We start from the raw sequence: 19,133 nt of genomic DNA on the forward strand, positions 1-19,133 counted from the left end.
GTTATGTTAGACTGTAATGCAAGAGGATAATACTAGCATACAACTGGATACAGGCCCTGCAATTCTAACCTTTAGCTACTCGTACCATAATTATTGGAATGAATTCCATGAGATCTTATCATTAAGTCCTGTCGGCTTGATAGTGCCCAAAGTATAAATCCACCTGGCCTCTTTTTTTAAAAGAACACTCCCCCGATCACCCCCTCTCAGGGATTTCGGGACATGATCAATTATTTGGAATTTTAGATCACTTATGTCATGATTTTTTTCTGCATAGTGTCTGGCCACAGGCTGGTCGGACACTTTGCCTAGTAATGCACTTTTCTCTGACGTCCTAGTGGATGCTGGGGACTCCGTAAGGACCATGGGGGATATAGCGGCTCCGCAGGAGACAGGGCACAATAATAAAAGCTTTAGGATCAGGTGGTGTGCACTGGCTCCTCCCCCTATGACCCTCCTCCAAGCCTCAGTTAGATTTTTGTGCCCGGCCGAGAAGGGTGCAATCTAGGTGGCTCTCCTGAGCTGCTTAGAATAAAAGTTTAAGTTAGGTTTTTTTCTTTCAGTGAGACCTGCTGGCAACAGGCTCACTGCTACGAGGGACTTAGGGGAGAGAAGTAAACTCACCTGCGTGCAGGATGGATTTGCTTCTTAGGCTACTGGACACCATTAGCTCCAGAGGGAGTCGGAACACAGGTCTCACCCTGGGGTTCGTCCCGGAGCCGTGCCGCCGACCCCCCTTGCAGATGCCGAAGTTGAAGAGGTCCAGAGGTCCAGAAACAGGCGGCAGAAGACTTTCAGTCTTCATAAGGTAGCGCACAGCACTGCAGCTGTGCGCCATTGTTGTCAGCACACTTCACCAACAGTCACCAACTGTCACTGAGGGTGCAGGGCGCTGGGGGGGGCGCCCTGGGCAGCAATGTATAATACCTTTTTATGGCTAAAATACATCACATATAGCCCTTGAGGCTATATGGATGTATTTAACCCCTGCCAGATCTCACAAACTCCGGGAGAAGAGCCCGCCGAAAAGGGGGCGGGGCCTATTCTCCTCAGCACACGGCGCCATTTTCCTGCTCAGCTCTGCTGTGAGGAAGGCTCCCAGGCTCTCCCCTGCACTGCACTACAGAAACAGGGTTAAAACAGAGAGGGGGGGCACTTATTTGGCGATATGATTACATATATAAAAATGCTATAAGGGAAAACACTTGTATAAGGGGTTGTCCCTGTATAATTATAGCGTTTTTGGTGTGTGCTGGCAAACTCTCCCTCTGTCTCCCCAAAGGGCTAGTGGGGTCCTGTCCTCTATCAGAGCATTCCCTGTGTGTGTGCTGTGTGTCGGTACGTGTGTGTCGACATGTAGGAGGACGATGTTGGTGAGGAGGCGGAGCAAATTGCCTGTATTGGTGATGTCACTCTCTAGGGAGTCGACACTGGAATGGATGGCTTATTTAGGAATTACGTGATAATGTCAACACGCTGCAAGGTCGGTTGACGACATGAGACGGCCGGCAAACAAATTAGTACCTGTCCAGGCGTCTCAGACACCGTCAGGGGCTTGTAAAAACGCCCATTTACCTCAGTCGGTTGACACAGACACGGACACTGACTCCAGTGTCGACGGTGAATAAACAAACGTATTTTCCTTTAGGGCCACACGTTTCATGTTAAGGGCAATGAAGGAGGTGTTACATATTTCTGATACTACAAGTACCACAAATAAGGGTATTATGTAGGGTGTGAATAAACTACTTGTAGTTTTTCCTGAATCAGATAAATTAAATGAAGTGTGTGATGATACGTGGGTTTCCTCCGATAGAAAATTATTGGCGGTATACCTTTTCCCGCCAGAAGTTAGGGCGAGTTGGGAAACACACCTTAGGGTGGATAAGGCGCTCACACGCTTATAAAAACAAGGGGCGTTACCGTCTCCAGATACGGCAGCCCTCAAGGAGCCAGCTGATAGGAAGCTGAAAAATATCCTAAAAGTATATACACACATACTGGTGTTATACTACGACCAGCATTCGCCTCAGCCTGGATGTGCAGCGCTGAGGGGGCTTGGTCGGATTTCCTGACTGAAAATATTGATACCCTTGACAGGGACAAGATTTTATTGACTATAGATGCATTTCTATATATGCGAGATGCGCAGAGGGATATTTGCATTCTGGCATCAAGAGTAAATGTGATGTCCATATCTGCCAGACGAAGACACGAGAGTGGTTAGGTGATGCAGATTCCAGACGGCACATGGAAGTATTGCCGTATAAAGGGGCGGTCCATCGGACCTGGTGGCCATGGCAACAGCTGAAAAATCCACCTTTTGTTACCCCAAGTCACATCTCAGCAGAAAAGGACACAGTCTTTTCAGTCTCAGTCCTTTCGTCCCCATAAGGGCAGGCGGGCAAAAGGGACAGTCATATCTGCCCAGGGGTAGAGGAAAGGGAAGAAGACTGCAGCAGGCAGCCCATTCCCAGGAACAGAAGCCCTCCACAGCTTCTGCCAAGTCCGCAGCATGACGCTGGGGCAGTACAAGCGGACTCAGGTGCGGTAGGGGGTCATCTCAAGAGTTTCAGCACGCAGGGGGCTCACTCACAAGTGGACTCCTGGATCCTACACGTAGTATCCCAGGTGTACATTGGAAATTCGAGACGTCTCCCCCTCACAAGTTCCTGAAGTCTGCTTTACCAACGTCTCCCTCCGACAGGGAGGCAGTATTGGGAACAATTCACAGGCTGTATTCCCAGCAGGTGATAATCAAAGTACCCCTTCTACAACAAGGGAAGGGGTATTATTCCACACTATATTGTGGTACTGAAGCCAGACGGCTCGGTGAGATCTGAAATATTTGAACACTTACATACAAGCGTTCAAATCAAGATGGAGTCACTCAGAGTAGTGATAGCGAACCAGGAAGAAGGGGACGATATGGTGTCACTGGATATCAGGGACGCTTACCTACATGTCCAAATTTGCCTTCTCACCAAGGGTACCTCAGGTTCGTGGTACAGAACTGTCACTATCAGTTCAGACGCTGCCGTTTGGATTGTCCACGGCACCCCGGGTCTTTACCAAGGTAATGGCCGAAATGATGATTCTTCTTAAAAGAAATATGGACGCTTTCCTGATAAAGGCAAGGTCCAGAGAACAGTTGGAGGTCGGAGTAGCACTATCTTAAGTAGTTCTACGACAGCACAAGTGGATTCTAAATATTCCAAAATCGCATTTTTTTCCGACGACACGTCTACTGTTCCTAGGGATGATTCTGGACACAGTCCAGAAAAGGATGTTTTCTCCCGGAGAAGAAAGCCAGGGAGTTATCCGAGCTAGTCAGGAACCTCCTAAAACCAGGAAAAGTATCAGTGCATCATTGCACAAGGATCCTGTGAAAAATGGTGGTTTCTTACAAAGCGATCCCATTCGGTAGATTTCACGCAAGAACCTTTCCGTGGGATCTGCTGGAAAAATGGTCCGGATCGCATCTTCAGATGCATCAGCGGATAACCCTGTCTCCAAGGACAAGGGTGTTTCTTCTGCGGTGGCTGCAGAGTGCTCATCTATGAAAGGGCCGCAGATTCGGCATTCAGGACTGGGTCCTGGTGACCACGGATGCCAGCCTGAGTGGCTGGGGAGCAGTCACACAAGGAAAAAATTTCCAGAGAGTGTGATCAAGTCTGGAGACTTCTCTCCACATAAATATACTGGAGCTAAGGGCAATTTACAATGCTCTAAGCTTAGCAAGACCTCTGCTTCAAGGTCAGCCGGTATTGATCCAGTGGGACAACATCACGGCAGTCGCCCACGTAAACAGGGCGGCACAAGAAGCAGGAGGGAAATGGCAGAAACTACAAGGATTCTTCGCTGGGCGAAAAATCATGTGATAACACTCTCAGCAGTGTTCATTCCGGGAGTGGAAAACTGGGAAGCAGACTTCCTCAGCAGGCATGACCTCTACCCGGGAGAGTGGGGACTTCATCGGGAAGTCTTCCACATGATTGTAAACCGTTGGGAAAAACCAAAGGTGGACATGATGGCGTCCCGCCTGAACAAAAAACTAGACAGATATTGCGCCAGGTCAAGGGACCCTCAGGCAATAGCGGTGGACGCTCTGGTAACACTGTGGGTGTACCAGTCAGAGTATGTGTTCCCTCCTATGCCTCTCATACCAAAAGTACTGAGAATCATAAGAGGGAGATGAGTAAGAACGATACTCGTGGTTCCGGATTGGCCAAGAAGGACTTGGTACCCGAAACTTCAAGAGATGTTCACGGAAGACCCGTGGCCTCTACCTTTAAGAAAGGACCTGCTCCAGCAGGGGCCTTGTCTGTTCCAAGACTTACCGCGGCCGCGTTTGACGGCATGGCGGTTGAACGCCGGATCCTGAAAGGGCATTCCAGATGAAGTCATCCCTACCCTGGTCGAAGACAGGAAGGATGTAACCGCAAAACATTTTCACCGCATTTGGTGAAGATATGTTGCGTGGTGTGAGGCCAAGAAGGCCCCTACAGAGGAATTCCAACTGGGTCGTTTCCTACATTTCCTGAAAACAGGACTGTCTATGGGCCTAAAATTAGGGTCCATTAAGGTTCAAATTTCGGCCCTGTCGAATTTCTTCCAGAAAGAACTGGCTTTAGTGCCTGACGTTCAGATGTTTGTAAAAGGGGTACTGCATATACAGCCTCATTTTGTGCCCCAGTGGCACCTTGGGATCTCAATGTTGTTTTGAGTTTCCTAAAGTCACATTGGTTTGAACCACTCACCACTGTGGACTTAAAATATCTCACATGGAAGGTGACGATGCTATTAGCCCTGGCTTCAGCCAGGCGTGTGTCAGAATTGGCGGCTTTATCATATATAAAGCCCTTACTTAATTTTTCATTCTGACAGGGCAGAATTGAGGACTCGTCCTCAATTTCTCCTTAAGGTGTTTTCTGTTTTTCACATGAACCAACCTATTGTGGTACCTGCGGGTACTAGGGACTTGGAGGACTCCAAGTTACTTGACGTTGTCAGGGCCCTGAAAAATATGTTTCCAGGACGGCTGGAGTCAGAAAATCTGACTCGCTGTTTAGCCTGTATGCACCCAACAAGATGGGTGCTCCTGCTTCTAAGCAGACGATTGCTCGCTGGATTTGTAATACAATTCAGTTTACACATTCTGTGGCAGGCCTGCCACAGCCAAAATCTGTAAAAGCCCATTCCAAAAGGAAGGGGGCTCATCTTGGGCGACTGCCCGAGGGGTCTCGGCTTTACAACTTTGCCGAGCAGTTACTTGGTCAGGGGCAAACACGTTTGCTAAATTCTACAAATTTGATACCCTGTCTGAGGAGGACATGGAGTCTCTCATTCGGTGCCGCAGGGTCATCCGCACTCTCCCGCCCGTTTGGGAGCTTTGGTATAATCCCCATGGTCCTTACGGAGTCCCCAGCATCCACTAGGACGTCAGAGAAAATAAGATTTTACTTACCGATAAATCTATTTCTCGTAGTCCGTAGTGGATGCTGGGCGCCCATCCCAAGTGCAGATTGTCTGCAATACTTGTACATAGTTATTGTTACAAAAATCGGGTTATTCTTGTTGTGAGCCATCTAGTCAGAGGCTCCTTCGTTGTTATCATACTGTTAACTGGGTTCAGATCACAGGTTGTACGGTGTAATTGGTGTGGCTGGTATGAGTCTTACCCGGGATTCAATATCCTTCCTTATTGTGTACGCTCGTCCGGGCACAGTATCCTAACTGAGGCTTGGAGGAGGGTCATAGGGGGAGGAGCCAGTGCACACCACCTGATCCTAAAGCTTTTATTATTGTGCCCTGTCTCCTGCGGAGCCGCTATATCCCCCATGGTCCTTACGGAGTCCCCAGCATCCACTACGGACTACGAGAAATAGATTTATCGGTAAGTAAAATCTTATTTTTACAGCTGATCTGTGCAACGCTTGTCTTTCCCTGGCTGTTCGTACAGTTTTGCCTACGTACTGTAGTTGACACGGGCACGTAATTACGTATATAATGTAGGTTGTAGTACAAGTAAGGACGTGTCTTATTTTAAAAGACCTCCCTGTAGCACTTGAGATAAAAGTGGACCCTGTTATTAGATTGTTGCATGTTCTGCATCCTAGGCAGCGGTAGCAGCCCGGTGCTTTGGATAAAAAGTTAGATGTCGGAGTAGTTCCGAAACCCGTGATATCGGTATGTACCACGTGATCCCTAATACTCCTTCCTTTTGTAAAACATGTAAGTGGTCGCTTCTGTTTAAATGACGGTAGACTCTTATCAGTGGCCACTATTGGCCACACGGCTCTCAGTGCCCTCGGAATTACTGGGCTAGTGGTGTTATATTTAGTGACGAGAGGTAGGACTTGTTGTCCTGTTTTCTTTTTAGGAGCCAGTAACTCGGATCTAGGGATAGCCATCACTTCTAATTTAATTTGCATTAGCTCTTTGCGATCATATCCTCGCGCGACAAAACGTTCCACCATTGTGGTGAGTGCTTCCTCAAGTTTATTGCAGTCGCTTGTTATTCTAGCCACCCTAATGAGCTGCGATCGTGGCAGACCTTTCTTGAGGGCCCTGGGGTGATGACTGTTGTACCTCAAAAGAGTATTTTTGTCAGTAGGTTTATAGTAAACCTCTGTGTGGATCCTATAATTTCTTATACATACATTCACGTCTAGGTAGTTGATGGATTCTAGATCACATTGGGCTGTAATTCTGATAGGTGAAACCCTATTGTTAATCTGGGTTACCAGTGCATTAAATCTATCACGACCCCCCGTCCATAAAATAAAGATATCATCGATAAATCTTGAATAATGTAAGATATACTGACTGACCTCCGATGTCTTAAAAAACATATCCTGTTCCTCCTGTAACATAAAGATATTAGCAAAGGAAGGGGAGACATTGCTCCCCATCGCACACCCACTTGTTTGACAATAAAATCTACCGTCAAAAAGAAAATAATTCCTACTCAATGTAAGCTCCAACAACTGTAAGAATAACTCAACATCGATTACAGTCACTTTTTCCTGGATTAAAAAGGATCTCATGGCTGCCAGTCCCTGTACATGGGGTATACTTGTATATAGACTACAAATGTCTATTGTGAAAAGTAATGTGCCCCTCGGGATTTCTTTCAGGTCCTTGATGCGAGTCAGGAAAGAGGTAGTGTCCTTGATAAAATGAACTTGCTTCTGGATCAACGGTTGTAAAACACTATCCAGAAAAATAGAGATTGGCTGATAAAGTGACTGGTGCGCAGAAATTATGGGCCTCCCCGGCGGTCTCTTGAGGCTCTTATGGACCTTAGGAACAGTGAAAAATATAGGCGTCTTAGGATATTCCTGTTTTAATGCGGAACATAATTTCTTTGTGATTTTTCCTGATCTCACTGCTTGGTCCAGAATATCATCAATCTCTGTTTTGAAATTTGTTGTGGGATCTGTTGTCAGAAGTTGGTATACTGTTGTGTCAGATAATTGTGAATAAATCTCTGTTTTATAGTCCGTTAAATTTTGGACAACTATTCCACCCCCCTTATCGGCGGGCGGATCACTATGTCCTGATATGTCCCTAACTGCTTCAACGCTCTGTGTTCTGATTTGGAGAGATTGGAATTCGGGTTAGTATTCGCCATGGTGTATTTACCAACTGATTCATCCAATAAACGTGTAACTGTCTTAATAGAAGAGTTATTGGATTGAGGATCGAAAGTGGACTTGTGCCTTTGATTAATAAAGTGCTGGTGCGGATCACTCGTGACTTGTCCGTCATGGTTCTGAAAGAATTCTTGCAGTTGCATTTTCCGTGCGAATCTGTGCAGTTCCTTCTGCCACTCAAAGTCATCAAATCTATTAGTCGGGGTAAATGACAAGCCGTTATTCAGTACCTTCAATTCTAGGCTACTCAGCTGTCTGTCAGACAGATTGTATACTAGATTTTCCTTCTGGTGGAGGCATTTCTGGATCCGGTAGTTCTGGTGGCCCCTGCGGGTGGGCGTCCTCTTGCTTTTACTGGTTCTACAGTAACTGGGGGGGTCCCTAAAGGAACCATGTTGCTGCTGTCCGATGGAGCTTCTGATTCGGCCACTACAAACTCGTTGTCACTATTAGATGTAGCTGAGTCCTTGTAGCGCATTTCCCGACGGTTTCGCCAACTAAATTTCGCCCTGTGGTTATACGGTCTGTGATTGCCCGGCTCTCCTCCTGAAACCCACCGGTAAACTCTATTGTTCTCATAGTCCTCCTTCACAGATAGATGTTTGTTTCGCTTGAACTTAATAAGTTCTTTTCTATAGTTCTCACATTGGGTTTGCAGTTTGTGTAATAAGTGTTGCCTAGTCTCCAAGGATAAAGTGACTTTGTGCTCCACCTCCAACTCCTGTATTTTGTCCCTGGTCACTTTTAATTCCCGTCCAGCTTCTACTATTACTAGTAATACCAAGTCGAAGCTGCACTTATTCAAAATGCCCATCCACTTGGTACAAAATTCAGGATTAAAGCGACCAATAGTAGGTACATTGCAGATTCTAAATCCGCGAGGTATCATTCTGTCACGGAAGTAATCCGATAACGAGATGCCATGCATCAGATAGTCCGTTTCTCGCCTTTTCAATTTATGTAATTGATGGTAAATATCATCCATACTGAGGCCTCTCTCAGTTTCTGCCAGCTCCTCTGTAAACAGTAATCTAGCTGCATCTGCTTCCGTGAAGCTGTAATTGTCGGCTGTATTTGTGGCCATATTGCTTATAATGTCTCGTGGCTTCCCAGCAGAAATTGTGTCTTTAGTGATTTAAAGTGCAATAGTGAGTGTAAAGTGCTCGTGCTCAATTCGAAGTACTTCACCTTCCTACAGACAAGTTAGCTGTGTCAGACCAAACATTAAATATTTTCAACAAAAAAAGTTCAATTTAGGCGGTGCCTTATTCCAAGTGAAGGACACAGTCCACAGGTCAGGTCCTTCCAAATGTACATGCACAATTGAATCAGCACTCACTCCAATAGAAATTCATTGCCCAGGTGCCCTCCGGAATAATCCTTTAGATATATCATGCCCAGCAGCGGCGGCACTCACGGGTCTAGTTTCAGTCAATAAGGTGCATAAAGTGCATTTAATTCATCACTTAGACATCGGAGGTCAGTCAGTATATCTTACATTATTCAAGATTTATCGATGATATCTTTATTTTATGGACGGGGGGTCATGATAGATTTAATGCACTGGTAACCCAGATTAACAATAGGGTTTCACCTATCAGAATTACAGCCCAATGCGATCTAGAATCCATCAACTACCTAGACGTGAATGTATGTATAAGAAATGATAGGATCCACACAGAGGTTTACTATAAACCTACTGACAAAAATACTCTTTTGAGATACAACAGTCATCACCCCAGGGCCCTCAAGAAAGGTCTGCCACGATCGCAGCTCATTAGGGTGGCTAGAATAACAAGCGACTGCAATAAACTTGAGGAAGCACTCACCACAATGGTGGAATGTTTTGTCACGCGAGGATATGATCGCAAAGAGCTAATGCAAATTAAATTAGAAGTGATGGCTATCCCTAGATCCGAGTTACTGGCTCCTAAAAAGAAAACAGGACAACAAGTCCTACCTCTCGTCACTAAATATAACACCACTAGCCCAGTAATTCCGAGGGCACTGAGAGCCGTGTGGCCAATAGTGGCCACTGATAAGAGTCTACCGTCATTTAAACAGAAGCGACCACTTACATGTTTTACAAAAGGAAGGAGTATTAGGGATCACGTGGTACATACCGATATCACGGGTTTCGGAACTACTCCGACATCTAACTTTTTATCCAAAGCACCGGGCTGCTACCGCTGCCTAGGATGCAGAACATGCAACAATCTAATAACAGGGTCCACTTTTATCTCAAGTGCTACAGGGAGGTCTTTTAAAATAAGACACGTCCTTACTTGTACTACAACCTACATTATATACGTAATTACGTGCCCGTGTCAACTACAGTACGTAGGCAAAACTGTACGAACAGCCAGGGAAAGACAAGCGTTGCACAGATCAGCTGTAAAAAGTGCATTACTAGGCAAAGTGTCCGACCAGCCTGTGGCCAGGCACTATGCAGAAAAAAATCATGACATAAGTGATCTAAAATTCCAAATAATTGATCATGTCCCAAAATCCCTGAGAGGGGGTGATCGGGGGAGTGTTCTTTTAAAAAAAGAGGCCAGGTGGATTTATACTTTGGGCACTATCAAGCCGACAGGACTTAAAGATAAGATCTCATGGAATTCATTCCAATAATTATGGTACGAGTAGCTAAAGGTTAGAATTGCAGGGCCTGTATCCAGTTGTATGCTAGTATTATCCTCTTGTATTATAGTCTAACATAACAGATGACTTCATCTAGTAATAAGTATATGCAGATATATGATATTAGTCTCTAATGATCCAGTAGTCACTATTTTGTTTTTACATTGTTGTCTAAATGTCATTATTGCACTTATCACTTTGTTTTATAGGGCGTATTATTCCTAACGAGTACGTGGATGTCATCATGCACTGGGTTGCATAGGAAACATTGGTCGCCTAGGCGACACCAAACGATCCTGGTATCCAGGAAGCAGACGGACCCACGCAGTCGGGAGGGAAGTACGTCATCACGTTACACGGTGGAGCCGGGCCGGGGGCGTGATGCACGCCGGGGGCCGGGAGCTCGTCCCGTTCGCGGGTCTTCTTTTCCTGTATATAAGGTATGATGTGTTCACATATTGTTATGTATCACCTTGAAAAAGGGGCGTTGTGGCCCCGAAACGTTGGATTGTAAGTGATGTATTAAATGCACTTTATGCACCTTATTGACTGAAACTAGACCCGTGAGTGCCGCCGCTGCTGGGCATGATATATCTAAAGGATTATTCCGGAGGGCATCTGGGCAATGAATTTCTATTGGAGTGAGTGCCGATTCAATTGTGCATGTGCATGTATACATACAGACCTATTTGTAATTACTAGTCCAGTGCAGTTTTATTGTTTATATGTGATAATTCCTGCATTGTACCTGTAACTGAGTGTGCCTGTAGCGGCTGTGTGGATTCCACTCTTGTGTATCACACATTTGCTATCACTATATTCTGTACCCTGGGGAACTAGGTGCATCAGGGTCTCATATAATGTATAGTGCTACACAGAGTATACTGTTTGTATTTCTCACTGTGTTTTTCAGTTACCCCACACCACTTAAATCCTCTGTTTGTGCTCTGTATTTATTGTCGCAAAACACAGGGGATTATTTGCTGGTTTTTGTGTTTGTCTGGCTATATTGTATTTTCTCTGACGTCCTAGTGGATGCTGGGAACTCCGTAAGGACCATGGGGAATAGCGGCTCCGCAGGAGACTGGGCACAAAAGTAAAGCTTTAGGACTACCTGGTGTGCACTGGCTCCTCCCCCTATGACCCTCCTCCAAGCCTCAGTTAGATTTTTGTGCCCGGCCGAGAAGGGTGCACACTAGGGGCTCTCCTGAGCTTCTTAGTGAAAGTTTAGTTTTAGGTTTTTTATTTTCAGTGAGACCTGCTGGCAACAGGCTCACTGCATCGAGGGACTAAGGGGAGAAGAAGCGAACCTGCCTGCTTGCAGCCAGCTTGGGCTTCTTGGCTACTGGACACCATTAGCTCCAGAGGGACCGAACACAGGCCCAGCCTCGGAGTCCGGTGCCAGAGCCGCGCCGCCGGCCCCCTTACAGAGCCAGAAGCAAGAAGAGGTCCGGAAAATCGGCGGCAGAAGACATCAGTCTTCACCAAGGTAGCGCACAGCACTGCAGCTGTGCGCCATTGCTCCTCATACACACCTCACACTGCGGTCACTGAGGGTGCAGGGCGCTGGGGGGGGGCGCCCTGAGCAGCAATAAAAACACCTTGGCTGGCAAACATACATCACATATAACCCCCAGGGCTATATGGATGTATTTTAACCCCTGCCAGAATCCATAAAAATGCGGGAGAAAAGTCAGCGAAAAGGGGCGGAGCCTATCTCCTCAGCACACTGGCGCCATTTTCTCTCACAGCTCCGTTGGAGGGAAGCTCCCTGGCTCTCCCCTGCAGTTACTACACTACAGAAAGGGGTTAAAAAAGAGAGGGGGGCACTAATTAGGCGCAGTATTAATAAAACAGCAGCTATAAGGGGAAAAACACTTCTTAAGGTTATCCCTGTATATATATAGCGCTCTGGTGTGTGCTGGCATACTCTCCCTCTGTCTCCCCAAAGGGCTAGTGGGGTCCTGTCCTCAGAGCATTCCCTGTGTGTGTGCTGTGTGTCGGTACGATTGTGTCGACATGTATGAGGAGGAAAATGGTGTGGAGGCGGAGCAATTGCCTGTAATGGAGATGTCACCCCCTAGGGAGTCGACACCTGAGTGGCTGAGCTTATGGAAGGAATTACGTGACAGTGTCAGCTCTTTACAAAAGATTGATGACATGAGACAGCCGGCTACTCAGCCTGTGCCTGTCCAGGTGTCTCAAAAGCCATCAGGGGCTCTAAAACGCCCGTTACCTCAGATGGCAGATACAGACGCCGACACGGATACTGACTCCAGTGTCGACGATTAAGAGACGAATGTGACTTCCAGTAGGGCCACACGTTACATGATTGAGGCTATGGAAAATGTTTTACATATTTCTGATAATACCAGTACCACTAAAGAGGGTATTATGTTGGGTGAGAAAAAACTGCCTGTAGTTTTTCCTGCATCTGAGGAATTAAATGAAGTGTGTGATGATGCGTGGGTTTCCCCCGATAAAAACTGTTAATTCCTAAAAAGTTAATAGCATCATACCCCTTCCCGCCAGAGGATAGGGCACGTTGGGAAACACCCCCTAGGGTGGATAAAGTGCTCACACGCTTGTCTAAACAGGTGGCACTACCGTCCCCGGATACGGCCGCCCTTAAGGAACCTGCTGACAGAAAGCAGGAAAATATCCTAAAATGTATATACACTTACACGGGTGTGATACTGCGACCAGCAATCGCCTCAGCCTGGATGTGCAGTGCTGGGGTGGCTTGGTCGGATTCCCTGACTGACAATATTGATACCCTAGATAGGGACAGTATATTACTGACTATAGAGCATTTAAAAGATGCATTTCTATATATGCGTGATGCACAGAGGGATATTTGCCGACTGGCATCAAGAGTAAGTGCGCTGTCCATTTCTGCCAGAAGAGGGTTATGGACAAGACAGTGGTCAGGTGATGCTGATTCCAAAAGGCATATGGAAGTATCGCCTTATAAAAGGGAGGAGTTATTTGGGGTAGGTCTAACAGACCTGGTGGCCACGGCAACGGCTTGGAAATCCACATTTTTACCCCAGGTAGCCTCTCAACATAAGAAGACGCCGTATTATCAGGCGCAGTCCTTTCGGCCCATAAGGGCAAGCGGGCAAAAGGCTCCTCATTTCTGCCCCGTGGCAGAGGGAGAGGAAAAAGGCTGCAGCAAACAGCCAGTTCCCAGGAACAGAAGCCCTCTCCCGTTTCTGCCAAGTCCTCAGCATGACGCTGGGGCTTTACAAGCGGAGTCAGGCACGGTGGGGGCCCGTCTCAAAAAAATTTCAGCGTGCTGTGGGCTCACTCACAGGTGGACCCCTGGATCCTTCAGGTGGTATCTCAGAGGTACAAATTGGAATTCGAGACGTCTCCCCTTCGCCGTTTCCTAAAGTCTGCTTTACCGACGTCTCCCTCCGACAGGGAGGCGGTATTGGAAGCCATTCACAAGCTGTATTCCCAGCAGGTGATAATCAAGGTACCCCTCCTACAACAGGGAAAGGGGTGGTATTCCACGCTGTTTGTGGTACCGAAGCCGGACGGCTCGGTGAGACCTATTTTAAATCTGAAATCCTTGAACACTTACATACAAAGGTTCAAATTCAAGATGGAGTCACTCAGAGCGGTGATTGCGAACCTGGAAGAAGGGAATTATATGGTGTCTCTGGACATCAAGGATGCTTATCTCCATGTCCCAATTTACCCTTCTCACCAAGGGTACCTCAGGTTTGTGGTACAGCTGCCGTTTGGTTTGTCCACGGCACCCCGGGTCTTTACCAAAGTAATGGCCGAAATGATGATACTCCTTCGAAGGAAGGGAGTTTTAGTTATCCCTTACTTGGACGATCTCCTGATAAGGGCAAGATCCAGGGAACAGTTGGTAGTCGGGGTAGCACTATCTCAAGTAGTGTTGCGGCAGCATGGTTAGATTCTCAATATTCCAAAATCGCAGCTGATCCCGACGACACGTCTTCTATTCCTAGGGATGATCCTGGACACAGTCCAGTAAAAAGGTGTTTCTCCCGGAGGAAAAACCCGAAGCCAGGGAGTTATCCGAACTAGTCAGAAACCTCCTAAAACCAGGCCAAGTGTCAGTGCATCAGTGCACAAGGGTCCTGGGAAAAATGGTGGCTTCCTACGAAGCAATTCCATTCGGCAGATTCCACGCAAGAACTTTCCAGTGGGACCTGCTGGACAAATGGTCCGGATCGCATCTTCAGATGCATCAGCGGATAACCCTGTCACCAAAGACAAGGGTGTCTCTCCTGTGGTGGTTGCAGAGTGCTCATCTTCTAGAGGGCCGCAGATTCGGCATTCAGGACTGGGTCCTGGTGACCACGGATGCCAGCCTCCGAGGCTGGGGAGCAGTCACACAGGGAAGAAATTTCCAGGGCTTGTGGTCAAGCCTGGAGACATCACTTCACATAAATATCTTGGAGCTAAGGGCCATTTACAATGCCCTAAGCCAAGCAAGACCTCTGCTTCAGGGTCAGCCGGTGCTGATCCAGTCGGACAACATCACGGCAGTCGCCCACGTAAACAGACAGGGCGGCACAAGAAGCAGGAGGGCAATGGCAGAAGCTGCAAGGATTTTTCGCTGGGCGGAAAATCATGTGATAGCATTGTCAGCAGTGTTCATTCCGGGAGTGGACAACTGGGAAGCAGACTTCCTCAGCAGGCACGACCTCCACCCGGGAGAGTGGGGACTTCACCCAGAAGTCTTCCACATGATTGTAAACCGTTGGGAAAAACCAAAGGTGGACATGATGGCGTCCCGCCTAAACAAAAAATTGGACAGGTATTGCGCCAGGTCAAGGGACCCTCAGGCAATAGCTGTGGACGCTCTGGTAACACCGTGGGTGTACCAGTCAGTGTATGTGTTCCCTCCTCTTCCTCTCATACCAAAAGTACTGAGAATTATAAGACGGAGGGGAGTAAGAACTATACTCGTGGCTCCGGATTGGCCAAGAAGGACTTGGTACCCGGAATTTCAAGAGATGCTCACGGAGGACCCGTGGCCTCTACCTCTAAGAAGGGACCTGCTCCAGCAAGGACCCTGTCTATTCCAAGACTTACCGCGGCTGCGTTTGACGGCAGGGCGGTTGAACACCGGATCCTGAAGGAAAAAGGCATTCCGGATGAAGTCATCCCTACCCTGATCAAAGCCAGGAAGGATGTAACCGCAAAGCATTATCACCGCATTTGGCGAAAATATGTTGCGTGGTGCGAGGCCAGTAAGGCCCCGATGGAGGAATTTCAACTAGGTCGATTCCTGCATTTCCTGCAAACAGGAGTGTCTATGGGCCTAAAATTGGGGTCCATTAAGGTTCAAATTTCGGCCCTGTCAATTTTCTTCCAGAAAGAACTAGCTTCAGTTCCTGAAGTTCAGACGTTTGTAAAAGGGGTACTGCATATACAGCCTCCTTTTGTGCCTCCAGTGGCACCTTGGGATCTCAATGTAGTTTTGGGGTTCCTAAAGTCACATTGGTTTGAACCACTTGAATCTGTGGAGTTAAAATATCTCACATGGAAAGTGGTCATGCTGTTGGCCCTGGCCTCGGCCAGGTGCGTGTCAGAATTGGCGGCTTTATCCTGTAAAAGCCCTTATCTGATCTTCCATTCAGACAGGGCGGAATTGAGGACTCGTCCTCATTTTCTCCCTAAGGTGGTTTCGGCGTTTCATCTGAACCAACCTATTGTGGTACCTGCGGCTACTAGTGACTTGGAGGACTCCAAGTTGTTGGACGTAGTCAGGGCCCTGAAAATATATGTTTCCAGGACGGCTGGAGTCAGAAAATCTGACTCGCTGTTTATCCTGTATGCACCCAACAAGCTGGGTGCTCCTGCTTCTAAGCAGACTATTGCTCGTTGGATTTGTAATACAATTCAGCTTGCACATTCTGTGGCAGGCCTGCCACAGCCAAAATCTGTAAAAGCCCATTCCACAAGGAAGGTGGGCTCATCTTGGGCGGCTGCCCGAGGGGTCTCGGCTTTACAACTTTGCCGAGCAGCTACTTGGTCAGGGGCAAACACGTTTGCTAAATTCTACAAATTTGATACCCTGGCTGAGGAGGACCTGGAGTTCTCTCATTCGGTGCTGCAGAGTCATCCGCACTCTCCCGCCCGTTTGGGAGCTTTGGTATAATCCCCATGGTCCTTACGGAGTTCCCAGCATCCACTAGGACGTCAGAGAAAATAAGAATTTACTTACCGATAATTCTATTTCTCGTAGTCCGTAGTGGATGCTGGGCGCCCATCCCAAGTGCGGATTGTCTGCAATACTTGTACATAGTTATTGTTAACTAAATCGGGTTATTGTTGTTGTGAGCCATCTATCCAGAGGCTCATCTGTTATCATGCTGTTAACTGGGTTCAGATCACAAGTTGTACGGTGTGATTGGTGTGGCTGGTATGAGTCTTACCCGGGATTCATAAATCCTTCCTTATTGTGTACGCTCGCCCGGGCACAGTATCCTAACTGAGGCTTGGAGGAGGGTCATAGGGGGAGGAGCCAGTGCACACCAGGTAGTCCTAAAGCTTTACTTTTGTGCCCAGTCTCCTGCGGAGCCGCTATTCCCCATGGTCCTTACGGAGTTCCCAGCATCCACTACGGACTATGAGAAATAGAATTATCGGTAAGTAAATTCTTATTATTACGTCCTAAGGCTACATCTCATATAATGTCTGCTACACAGGGCGGGACATCCGTGGACGCTCCTGCATTATGCAGTGCTGTCGTCACGGATTCACCAGTGGGAGAAGTGTTAGCTGCTGGTTCAGGCGTTGGGGGTCATAAATCTCCCAGTCTGTCTGTGGCACCTGTGGTCAATCAGGACCCACCTTGGGCAGCTTTTTAAAATATGCTGACTACACTTGTAACGCATCTCACGTCCCCTGTGGGGCCTCCTGTGCCAGTACAGCCACATATTGTCCCTGTAGTTAATCCGCCATGGGCGGATACTTTGTCTACCCAGTTACAGCAATTAAATCAGACTTTGGTTAGACAAAGGTCCACCCCACGTCCCTCTGGGGCCAAGGGGTCATCTAAACGGGCCATTTCTTCCTCACAATCCACTAATATTTCGGATAATTCTTCCGATGAAGATGGGGAATATACTGATCCGTCAGAAACTGATACAGTTGCTTCTGATGAGCAATCTGCAACCCAGGTTGATGTTCCTGACCTTGTGCAGGCTATCAAGCTGATTCTCTAAATTGATGATGACATTGAGCCTCTTGTTACATCTAAGAAACCTGATAAGTTTAAACACCAGAAGGTTGTTAAAGTAGTTTTACCACATTCTGACCTTTTAATTGACATACATCAGGAGTCCTGGTCATCTCCAGGAAAGAAGTTTTCCCTGTCTAAAAAGATGCTAGCTCGTTATCCTATCCCTGCGGAGTTGAGTAACAAGTGGGAAACTCCACCGCCGGTGGACTCTCATGTCGCCCGTCTTGTGGTGTCATCTACTCTGCCTGTCACCGCTGTCACCTCACTGAAGGAACCGACTGATAAGCGTGTGGAGGGATGCCTAAAGTCTGTTTACACTCTTACCAGTGCTGTACATAGACCCACTATGTCTGCCTCTTGGGCGGCAAAAGAAATTGAAGCATGGGTTCAGGCAATTGAGGATAAGCTACCTCAGGATTTCTGCAGCGGGGTACACTGGTATTCCACAGGGAATAACATTGGGGTGTAGAGTTGGATCTTGATCCAAGGCACCAACAGGCTAAAGCCTTGACTGTTCCCAGGATGCACTGCACCGCCTTCTCTATAGCCCTGCCTCCAGGCACTGGAGCTCAGTTTGTAAGTTGGTGCCTGCAGTGCAAGTCACTAACAAGGGGGCTGCGCTAGGCAGCCCTGAAAAGTGCTTTTTAAGAAGTCTTTAAGGGCCGCAGCACTTTTATGTCATTCTGACATGCTGTGCTGCGGCTCCCATCACCTCCCTCAGCGGCGCTGCATACTCCCGCGGCCTGGTTCCCGGGTACTTGCAGCGGGGACGCACCGGTTTCTAGGTACACCACTGCTGCTGCTCTCCTGGATCGCGTGGCTGCACGACAGCGAGGAAGTAAGAGGGTCCCCAAGGTGGGACACGCCGGTAAATCGCGATACGGTCGCGGTCCCATGAGATGGACCACGCCGCTGGCGTGGACACTGTGGCCGTACAGGGACCCCACTATATCCACCAGGGCAGGGAACACAGGTCGGGTTTACTAAAATCCGTTTATTATAGGCTCTATAGTACCCGGTGGTGAAGTCCAGCGGAGGGGATAATGCGCTGACCTGTAGCCCCTCCCCCAGCTCCTGCGCCATCTACTGCTGGTGTTCCCGCCCTGGAGCTGCATCTCTCTGTCTCTCTCTCCCTCACTCCCTGAAGAGATTTTGGCACCATTACATAGCTGGGCTGATCTCCGGTACTGCTGGGCACTGTCTCCTCTGTAAATCAGCCTGTCTTGTCAGTGCTCTGTATTTACAGACACTTAAGTATTCTACGTGTCATTTTAGACAGTCTTAGTTAAGAACAAGTGTACTGCTATATGAATATTTAGTACAAGTATTCTGTGATATACATCCAGTGTTTACTGTGCATTGTTATATCTGTATACATACATATCTATATGTAGATTTACTAGTCCAGTGCAGTCTTATTGTTTATATGTAATAATTTCTGCATTGTACCTGTGATTGTGTGTGCCTATAGCTACTGTGTGGATTCTATTCTGTGTATCACACATATTGCTATCACTATATTCTGTACCCTGGGTGCTAAGTGCGTCAGTGTCTCATTTAAAATATAGTGTTCCAGGGCGTGGCCTAGTGGGCATTGAGGA

General features: G+C 47.5%; 1 protein-coding gene across 9 annotated transcripts in view; it reads left to right on the plus strand.

The window, feature by feature from the left end:
- The window catches only part of SYCP2 (synaptonemal complex protein 2), a 1,046,702-nt gene that overhangs the window by 909,455 nt on the left and 118,114 nt on the right, over positions 1-19,133 (plus strand). The gene's annotated exons all lie outside the window — the stretch shown is intronic.

The sequence above is a fragment of the Pseudophryne corroboree genome, chromosome 3 (genome assembly GCF_028390025.1).
Source record: "Pseudophryne corroboree isolate aPseCor3 chromosome 3, aPseCor3.hap2, whole genome shotgun sequence".
Taxonomy (NCBI): Eukaryota; Metazoa; Chordata; class Amphibia; order Anura; family Myobatrachidae; genus Pseudophryne; species Pseudophryne corroboree.